The sequence below is a fragment of the Tinamus guttatus genome, unplaced genomic scaffold (genome assembly GCF_059628265.1).
Source record: "Tinamus guttatus ecotype Peru unplaced genomic scaffold, ASM5962826v1 Tinamus_guttatus_pri_ptg000223l, whole genome shotgun sequence".
Lineage (NCBI taxonomy): Eukaryota > Metazoa > Chordata > Aves > Tinamiformes > Tinamidae > Tinamus > Tinamus guttatus.
The window spans coordinates 1700603-1710938 of record NW_028288757.1 but is presented as its reverse complement, the minus strand read 5'-3'; positions in this window follow the sequence as shown (position 1 = coordinate 1710938).

Genomic DNA, 10336 nt, shown 5'->3' with positions numbered 1-10336 from the left:
TTTGCAGCATTCCCAGCACTTGTTGTGTTCCTGGTGCTTGCCGCATTCCCGGCGCTTGCCGCATCCCCTCGTGTTTGCCTTATTCCCAGCACTTGCTGCATTCCTGGCGCTTGCGGCATTCCCGGTACTTGCCGTGTCACCTCCTGCCAGTGCTCTGGGGTTTAGTGGGTGGTAAAGGGCTGGATGGCTCCGTGACGGGAGCAGTGGCTGCCGAGTGCTGCCGATTGGGGAATTTTCGGAGTCTTTGGCTGCTCTGCACTCCTGTCTGGCTATTCCCTGCTGTATGATCTTGTGTGTCCCCAAACGGAGGTTTTGGGTCCATTTTCCATGGCCATGGGAGCAGCGCTGGGGCCCTCAGCCCAGGAACAGCAGACAAGGGCATCCCAGGGATGCAGCACCAAGGGAAAACTGTAGGAAAAGAGTCACAAAAAGGAGGGTTTTGGGGCCTCCTGCTTCTGTGGGCCCTGGTCTGAGGGGGACGAGTGTTCAGGGGTCCCGGGGGGCCAGGGGTCACCCAGGGGGCTGCATGGAGCCTGTTCCCACGTGCTCCGTGTTCCCGCACGCTCCGTCTCCCTGCGCTCCGTCTCCCCGCACCAGCAGCGCTTGGCGGCTCCTGCTCCGCAGCTGCAGGATTGCGGAGCGGCTTCCCGGCGGCTCGTGCGCCTCTTCCATGAAGGCCGTGACAAGCCGGGATCACGGGACAGGCTCCCACATGGAGCACCGATGCGGGATGCATTAATTACCAGCGTTAATGACGGGGGAGAGACTTCAGGAGGCTTCACCTGATGGTTTGGAGCCTCTAACGTGGAATAACCCCAGGAAGCGGCAGCTCCTGGTGCTTCCCATCCAAGAGGCTGAGCCCAAGGACGCGGGATGGCATCTTGGGAGCCTCCCAGTCCTCCCGACGGGACCGCGCACGGTCACCGCCTGCTCACGTCAGGTTAATTATTCCTATTCCTTCCTTTCCAATTGCTCAGGGACATTTCTGTCCTTTCCCAGCCCCTCATGGAAGGAGCCGAGACGGCTGAGCGGATATTCCCGGCTCCGGCTGCCTCTCCATTCCGGTTATTCACTATGGAGCTGTGCAGTGATCGCTCATGGACAGGGCCTGTCAGCTCCCCGAGACACGCGCGCATTTTGGTAGTTGTCAGAAGGGTTTTTTTTTCCTTTTTCCCTTCATGAAAATATTAAAAAGCCATTTTGGTTTGGAAACCTAATTTTAATTTAGTTAGGTTTTAATTTAATTTAGTTTCTAAATTCATTTTCTGACAGAACTCAATTTTTCAGCCGTAATTTGATGCCGTCAGTGGCCATAACATTTAACGGCCTCCCGATAAATTGCTGGGATTGCTTCAGGATGATTTACGGAATCGGGGCTGATCCGGTGCTTGGGAAAAGCCACCATGTCACCCTGCGACGACCACTGCTTTTACCCAAAGAAAGATGGGGAAAAACCTTAATTTCCTTCCTGAAATTAAGAGTTGCAGGAGGGAAGGAGCTCGTTTGAGGCCGATGCTGCTTGGGGGTCTGGAAGCCCCTTCTTCCCGACCCCACAATCAGGGCAGAGCCCTGTGCAAAATCCAGTGCAATTGCATAAAACACCATTCCCATTTAATCCATCTATCTAAGTGTTCCATCTAATTACGGTATTAGAGAAGTCTTCCGACCATGTATTGAGCATTATAAATGGGGATAAAATGATTCTGGTAATGGCTTAATAAAACAGGTGAGGTAGTCGGGTCTGGCCGCTTACATCCTTGGATGGGGGCCAGATTGACTTGGCAGAAGGAAAAACCCCCTCGGTGCCTGTGTTGTTCCACTTTGGAGAGCGTATCCATTAGGAGGCTTTGATTTTTGTCCCGTTTTTTGGCTTAATGAGCACCAGCTATTGGCTCATTTCATTACTTAGGAAGGGGTGAGGGGATGCAGGAACCCTGGAGCTGGTGGCGGGTGGAATTGGGGCGTTTTCTTCCAGAAATGGCCAACTTTGCTCCCTGGAGCCATGAAAATCCTGTGGTTCCTGTGGCTCCCAGCAGCTAATCGGCGTTTTCCCTGTGGCTTGTGCAATGGATGGGAGCTCTCAGCGTGCTGGGATTTGGGGCAGGAAAGGAGGGTTTTGTAGCCCGTGGTCCGGGGATGCAGCGCTCGGCTCTTCCTGGATGGCTGCCTCCTTGGAGGAGCTTCCCAGCTTCTCCAGCCCTATTCCCGCGGGAGCGAGGCCTCCTGCGCGGCGCCATGTCCGTCGCTCCCTGTACCTTCCGATTCCGGAGGTCAATCTTAACCAGATCACGGGAGCTGGAGGCATTTCAGGGAGAGGAACTTCTGCAAACTTCCATGGAAATGGGCTGCCGGAGGGAGAATTGCCCTCCATGGCGAGCAGGGGTGAGATACTGGAGAATCCACTGGGAAGGCGGCGCCTGGGGCTCCCGCAGCCTCGGAGGAGCCGACGGGAAAACCCTCCATGCCAAGACCTGGAGAGAAACCACCAAATCCAGGCGTTTTGGGTCCCTGCCACGTCCTTGGCTGGGGCAGAGGGTCTGGATGCCAGCAAGGTCCGGCTCTCCGGGAGAGCTGCCGATCCCGGCCGGCGTCCCCCGGGTTGTCATGGCGACTAACGCATGGGACCCCGGAGACCGGCCGGGAATTAATGGCAGCCCGGGATAAAGGATTCCTGTCGTGGCGCGGCTGATGGATTGCATTGATGTGCCATTTGTCATACTGTAATTGTTCTGGCAAATGTAATACCCACTAGTATAAACATTGTGCTGCTTTGCTAATAAAACCGAAAATAGGAAGAGAAAGGATGATCCAGTGCCGCGCTCGCTTAAAGAGACAGCGCCGCGATCCATGCGCCTGCTCCTCGGAATCCCATCCGGCAGCTTTGATCCGGCTGGGAATGCGCACGGGGCGATGCAAGCAGCTGAACACCCGGCTGGCTCCGGACCCTGCGTTGGCCTCCGTCGGGGTCTCATCCGTGGCCAGGCTTTCCATGCCGGGTGCTGAGGAGAGGGAAATTTATTCATTTATCCGCCCTTTTCCAGCGGGCAGAATCCTCTGGCCATCGCGTTGTGTTGGGAAGCACCAAGGCGCATTGGCCAGGGTGCTCCCTGCTTCCCTCCCATCCTTCCGGGAAGCCCAAATCCCGGTGTTTTCCCTCTTTGACTGACTCTCCTGCCAATGCCAAGCACGGCACCAGCCCCGGCTTTGCCACCGAATCCCTGGCTTATGGCTGACCTGATCCATAGCAAAAAAACCCCAAACAAGATAAACACCCTTTCCATGTTTGCAGTCATATGTAATTTTTATCTCTTGACCTTTAAACGTAAGCAGCAGTAAAATGAAGAACTATGGCAGTCATTTAACACCCTGCCTGTACTAACTGGTTTCTGCCTGTGAGCCGTGGTTTTAAATTGGCTAATGCAGAATACTTGCAGAGCTAATAATAATTCAGATTACTCCTGTCAGCTATTCCGGTTTCATGGGTAATTTAGTAGTTGAATAAATTTTTAAAAAAATTCATTCGTTCCCATGCACTGTTATGAATCAGGAGATGGTTTACCATTGGCAGCAGTAACTGTAAGAAGATTTAAATTGCTACTGAAAAGGATTTGAGTGAAGGTAATGTTTTATAATGTTCTAAGCCATATGCACTACTTTCAGGCCTCATCAGTTTTACATTGATTCCTAGTGAAGTGTTTAATTGCATCATGAATGCAATATAATTCAGTTCTTTTTGCTAATATGGGATATATCTCAAAGTGATCTACAGCGCTGATGGGAGGCGCGGGCTCTCCGTGGGATTTGGGGAGAGGCGCGTGCGTGGCCGGAGCGCTTTTCCCGGGATAGCTGCCCGGCTCCGGGCTGGCGCGTGTTGAGGGGCTCTCCGGAGGCGCCTGCATGGGCATGGGCAGGTACGTGGAGCTTCCCTGTTTGGGAGTGTGGCCATGGATCTTCGGCGGGCGCAGGGTTTTATCCGTGCGGATGTTTGTTGGGGTGGATTTTGCACCGGGCCTCGGTGCGATCCGGCGCACTCCGAGCTCCCATCTGCGCTTAGAAGGGGATGTTGGGAGACTTCGGCATCCCTGGACGCTCCGGGATGTGGCTTTCCCAGCTTTCCCAGCTCCCTCGCCGTCTCCATGGCTCACTCCTTCCCGGAGCTGCTGCTTCCTGCGCCCCGCGGGGGATTAAACCGAAGGCATTTCCGTGATAACGTGCAGGCCTCCCTAAAAGAGCTAATTCCTGCCGCAGCCCCGGCAAGGCTGTCCTTGGAGCGATGGTGCCGGATAACGGCCGCATTCCCGAGCCGGCAGCGTAGCCGGAGGCGGCTCCTGGCCCCGCTCCGCGTCCACACCAGCCCTTTGCATGCGGTGCCCTCCCTCCTCCTCCTCCTCCTCCTTGGCCGCTCGCTCTATTCTTTGCTCATTGCAAGTTAATTGGGTAATTAAGGCTTGGGGCTGGATGGCTCCGACGGGTTCACGGCGGGTCAGCGCGCGCCGGGTCGCCGCTTCCCGGCTCCGTTGCAGGAGAGCCAGATGCTCCCGCGCCGCCCCCACCTTCCCTCCATCCCGCCTTCCCGCCGTCCCTCATTCCCTCCTTCCCTCCATCCCTCATTCCCTCCTTCCATCTTTCCCTCCATTCCTCCATCCCTCCTGCGACTCCACTGCTGCTCGAGCTGCCTCGGGCACCCTCTGTCTTTGCCCCTCTCCCCTTTCCCGGTGCCGTCTCCTCTCTCTCCCCAGTGCTCCTGTTTCTGGGGATGCCGGAAGGTTTCCTGCCATTCCCGCGGCTCCGAGGATGCCACATCCGTGCTCACGGACCCAGCCCCGTGCTACAAAACCCAACTCCCTGTTCCCAGCAAAGTCAAACAGGGTCTGCAGGAAATCCCTGTCCCGGGAGCGTCGCACGGAGCGTTTCAGCACAGGGTTTTGCTGCCCATGGGCTCCTGCTCGGCTGAGCACGGCTGCATCTCGCTGCACCTTCCAGCTGCAGGGCTGGTTCTGCACTGAGCCTTGCAAAGCCAGCAATGCCGGCATCCCGCATCCCGCATCCCGCCCGGAGCAGCGCCGGATCCCCGGTGCCGCAGGCGGCAGCAGGATGCGGCCCCGCGCTCGGAGCATTCCCGCCGCCGGGATGCATTCCAGTTGCATGGGCTAATGTGATATCAAAGTCACTAACGCGATTACGCTTATATATCATATTAGGGAAAATGAATACTAATTCAATACAAACTCCTAATTCAGTAGAACAGAAAATTGCTGAGAGAATAGAAAACTGCTGAGCGTGGTGGCGCGGCGCTCCGGGCACGCGCGGCTGCTCGGGAGGCTCCGGGGGTTTTGCAGGGCTTCTCCGTGGCCCCGTGGGCAGGAGCCGCTCCAGATCGCCGGCGCTGTGTGCGCTGCTCTTCCCTGTGCCGTGTCCGGAGGACATCGGGACAGACGGACCGGCTGGGCAGCCAGAACCAGCTCTTGGCTTCCGAATCCAAGGCTCCCAGCGCAAAATTGGGAGGTTTTAGGTGGAATTTGCAAAAATGAAAAAAAAAAAAGAAAGAAGTGGAAGGGCTGGAAAATTGTTCCAGGCGAGTGGATTGGGTGGAGGATTTTGCAGGATGTTTCCTTGCCGACATGGGCATCCCATGCGTCTCCAGGCTGGATCCGGAGCCCTGGGTGAGCTCCTGGGCTCCCCCTCGCTCCGGGGCTTTCGGAATGGGTCTGTCCCTGTTCCATGGGGTCCCTGCAGCCCCGTGTGTCACCAGCGCCTGCATGAGCAGCCTCAGGTTGCGCTTTGGGGCTCTCATTGCTCCTTTTTGGGCCAAGGTGGCTGCATGGGGACCGTTTGCTCCATGATGCCTCCACGGGTCGGACCCGTTGGCTTTTCCCTCCCGAGCGGACACGCGGTACCCAAAGTGCCCGGCTATTTTTGGAGCCCGGTGCCGGGCCCGGAGAGGCCGTCAGCGGCACTCGCGTCGCTCCTGCGCTAACGCGGCCGCGGCCGAGTCTTATTGTATTAGCAATTTCCCATCAGATCATGTCATATTAGTATTGTATTGTATTAGTATTTGTTTCCTCTAATGTGATGTGAAAGTTGCTAATATGATAAGACTCCTGCATTGTATTAGTGAAAACAAATATTAATATGATAGGATGGAAAATAGCTAATAAGAAACTAAGTTGCTAATCCGACGTGATGGATCTCCTCAAGGAATTGGTTGCAGCTTTCCTGTACTTTTCCAGAGCCACCTTCAACCGTGTGCGGAGGGGAAACGGGAGCGTTGGGGCAATGGGCTCATTGTTCTGCTCCCTTCCAAGCTTTGGGGCTTGGAAATGGCTCCAGGTGGGCCCGAATCCCGGAGCCGGGTGCTCCGGAGGCTGCCGTCGGCTCTGCAGGCCCTTCCCGCCCTCAGATTTTCCAGAGCGAATCCCTTGGTGCCGAGTCCTCCATGGAAAACCGCTCACCATGTTCCCTCAGCGCTTGCAAAAGTGACCTGTGAATACGGCGGGACCTAGTGAACAATTTCCTAATTTCTATCTTTATTTTCAAGCTGCCCAAGCAAAATATCAATTTTTGACATGGAGAGACAGGGGAGGTGAAGCAGAACGGAATAAAAATAAGCATTAAACAATTATTGGAATATGGGGCTTATTTAAAAATCAGCAGGACTGAGTGAATGAGCCTCAAATGAGCCGGGAGAAGCTGCCGGGCTGCTCCGGCCACGCTGCTCTTCCCAGCGAATCCGGGTTCTGCTTGTCCCCAGCGGCACCTGGACCGCCCTTCCCAACCTTAATTTTGTGTCGTTCCAAAAATGCCTGAGTTTTATCGACCAAAGCGATGCAGATCACGGGGGTAGCAGGTTGCCGGGGGAGTCGCTGGCTTCCCGCGCCGGGACCGTGGGGATGGAAACTTCCCGGGTGCTCCCAGAAGTTTCCGCACGGCCTCTCTGTAACGTGATCAATTCCTGCAGCTCCCTAGTGCAGCAGCAGCGTTTATGGAATGTCTTTTATGGAGCAGCAGAGTTTTCTCACAAATCGCATCCGTTCCCATTCCTGGGGGACCCCTTGGAAGCAGGAACCCGCTTCCTTTCCGCGGAGGAAGTTTAGCCATTCCTCAGTGGGAGCCGCTTGCCTCCCCATGGAAAATTGACACATTTATTGAATATTCAACATCGGAATTTATCGAATATTCAACATCGTCCGCCTTCCCGGGTGCCTCTCCCACTTGGACCCGCTCACCCTCAGCTCCCATTCCTGGAAATTTCCTTTTATTTAAAATCAGAGAAATCACCTCGCTGCCAGGCAGAGGCCGGGCTGTGTGAGGATGCTCCACGTTAACACCAGGTAGTTGAGCTGATTAGCAGGAGGGCCAATAAAGCAAGTTTTTTTTTTCATTTATCACTATTACTAAGTGCTCCTGTAAATCAATTAAATATCTGCTGGTAATTCTGCTCCTCCTTGGGCGCTGGGGTAGAGAAACAGCCGCCACGGGGGCTTGGTGCAATGGGGAGCTCCCCAGCGCAGCGTCCGGGCGGTTTTGAGCCAGGGTCTCTTCTCCTCCTCCTTTTCTCCCATCCAAAAGGTTTGGTTTCAAGGAGCACTTGCAGAATTTGTGAGAATTTTGTGGCTTTGGTGAGCAATTTCTCGCCGAGCAGAGCAGGATCAGTAGCTCGTGGACAGGACGCGCTTCATCTGCCGGGGGAATTCCTGATTTTCCAACATGGGCAGAGCACAAATAGCCATAAGGAGAGCTGGCCTGAAATTCCAAACACCAACAACCTGGTCTATCATGTCTCTGGAAGACGAAGGCTCTAGAAATTGATTCCTTCTGTTTGGTTGGTTGGTGTTTTTTTTTTTTTTTAATTTTGGATTTGTAGGATTTATTTCTTGGGATTTATTCTCCCACCCCAGGAACAGCCTGACTGGTGCATTCCTAGGGCTCTGGTTCCCGGGACCGGTTGCTTCTCTGCATGGCGGGTCCTTTCCTCCTTCCTGGCTGTGACTCCAGCTCCATCCCTAGATTCTCACTTAGAATCCAGGGTTGGAAATCAGGGTCCTTAGAGCTGAGATGCCCTGAGATTGTTGTAAACGGGAGATGGAAAAATGACCTGCTGGCTGCTGCCAGCTCCACTTTCTGCTATTTTTCTCCCCAGTTTTGTTTCTCCCTTTTGCATCCTTGCACAAAACGGTGGTTTAGGAGTGCTGCGATGTGACGCGCTTGTGCTTCTCTTTCCCCAATCCGCTTGGATTGGCCGGAGCCTCCCGGCACAAGGAGGTTTGGAGATCAGGAAAGGGGCAGCTCAGCTGGGCCTGGGGGGGACATTTGCAGCGTGTGGGACCCGTCCTCCTCCTGGGGACCCTGGGTGTCCCAGCACCCGTGGGAGCCCCTGTCCATGGTTGGGGATGCAGGAGGCAGCAGCGGCGCCGCGCGCAGCGAGGCCCCGCGTTACGGGCAAGGGAAAGCGCTTGAGATGCTTAGAGGGAATAAACAGCTTTTAATGAAGTTACATTGCCGCATAATGGGTATCATAAAACTGCCTGCACAGCGCAGGGTCCCAGGATGGCTTTTAGCATCGATGCGCCGGCGGCCGCGGGGCCCGCGCGGAGCAGGGGCCGCGCGGCCGGCGGGGTGGTCTGTCAGAGCCGCTTTGCACATCGCCGAGAACACGGGAGCTTCATTGCAGCAAAACAGATGTTCATCTTGTTTCTCTATCGGCTGTTTGATGAGAAATTTATTGCTCTTCTGCTGGGCTGGAGCTCCCGCGCTGCGGAGTCTATTAGCCGGCGCGGAGCTGGCGGGGAGCCAGCGGAGCCGCGTTTTGATGAAACCCATGAAAGCTCCGCTTGGAAGGCGCCAGCAATAATGCACCGGCTAGACTCTGCTGATTGGGCGATTGATTGCCCTGATTTGATTTATTGATCGATCCCCTCAAATTTGGCGTCCGAGAAGCTGAACTAATCTTTAACTGCTGCGAACATCTCTGCCTGCTGGAGAATTAGGGCTGATAAGGAATGTATGAAAGGAATCGGAGCTTATCTCCATGGCGCAGCGGCCCCGCGCCGCGGCGGCCGCGCGCGCCGGGATGTGTGCAGAACACAATCCCCGGGCAGAGCCGCGCCGATCCATACATTGATGGGATTCAAAGCCTCCAGCATCGATTACCGCTATAGCAAACAGCGGCGCGCGGAATGTCTGATTATTTTTAGACAAAGATTCTGTGCTCTCAGCAGCAATTTTGCTGATGCTGTCACTGTGTCAGATGTCTGTTGTTGATTGCAATTAGATGCAATACAAAAAAAAAAAGGCGGGGGGGAATTTTTAAACTATCTCTCTGCCTATAGTTTTATTTCCACTTATTAAATCCCCTCCTTTGTTTGCCTCCGCCTAATGTCTGCAGCTGGATGAAATATTGCATTACCAGAAGAGATCTCTTATATTCAGGCGGGTATAATCACTTTACAGATCATTGGATTATAGCTGATATGGTTCAGATAATCCTGGGGAAATGTGGGACATTTGCTCTGCCTTGTCTGAGCGCGCCCTGGTTTGGGAGGTTTTCAAGGAGCCGCAAGCCTCCGAGGGGTCTAATTCCATTAAAACACTAATGAATCCCCCCTGGCGTCATCCAGGCTGCCCGGCGCGGCGCGTGCGGGGCCCAGCGCGGCCTCGGGCCTCCCTCCTCCAGCAGCTTTTGGAGCTGCAGCAGCTCCATTAGCTCTAAGGAAGGAGGATCTCCTTGCGGAAGGCTGGTTTTGGGAAAAACACCGGGAACCGGCGGAGGAACGGGCCGCCGCGGAGCAGGGATGTGTTGCTGGCAGCTGGTGTTTTCTTTCTTTGGGAAATCTGATATATCGATTAGCTTTCTTCAGCACAGCAGCAATAAAGGGAATAATGGCCGGGCCGGTGCCGCCGGCGGCTCCTCCCCGGGTCAGAGCCGGGAAGCCGGAGGCGCCTCCGGCTCCTGCTCCCTTTCCTGGCAGGGCCGGGGCCGCGCGGCCTTGGCTGGGCACCCTGCGGCCTTCATCCTCCTCCTCCTCTTCCTCCTCGCATCAGGATCCCCGTCAGGTCCCCACAGTGCAGCCTTCCTCTTCCTCCTCCTCCTCTCTGCACCAGGATCCCTGTCCGGTCCCCATGGTGAGGCCCAGGCCATGGAAAAGACACAGAAAAGGGAGGGAGAAGACGAAGCAGTTTCCATTAGAGGGTTCCGTTAAGCACAGGCGGCGGCTGCTGCTTTCCAAGCGCAGCCGGACCCGCATCTCCGCCAGGTCCCCATTTCCCGTAGGAAATTTCCCATGGAGAAATTCCCCACAGAGAATTTCCTCGGAACTGCTGCCGCTGCCCCAAGCGC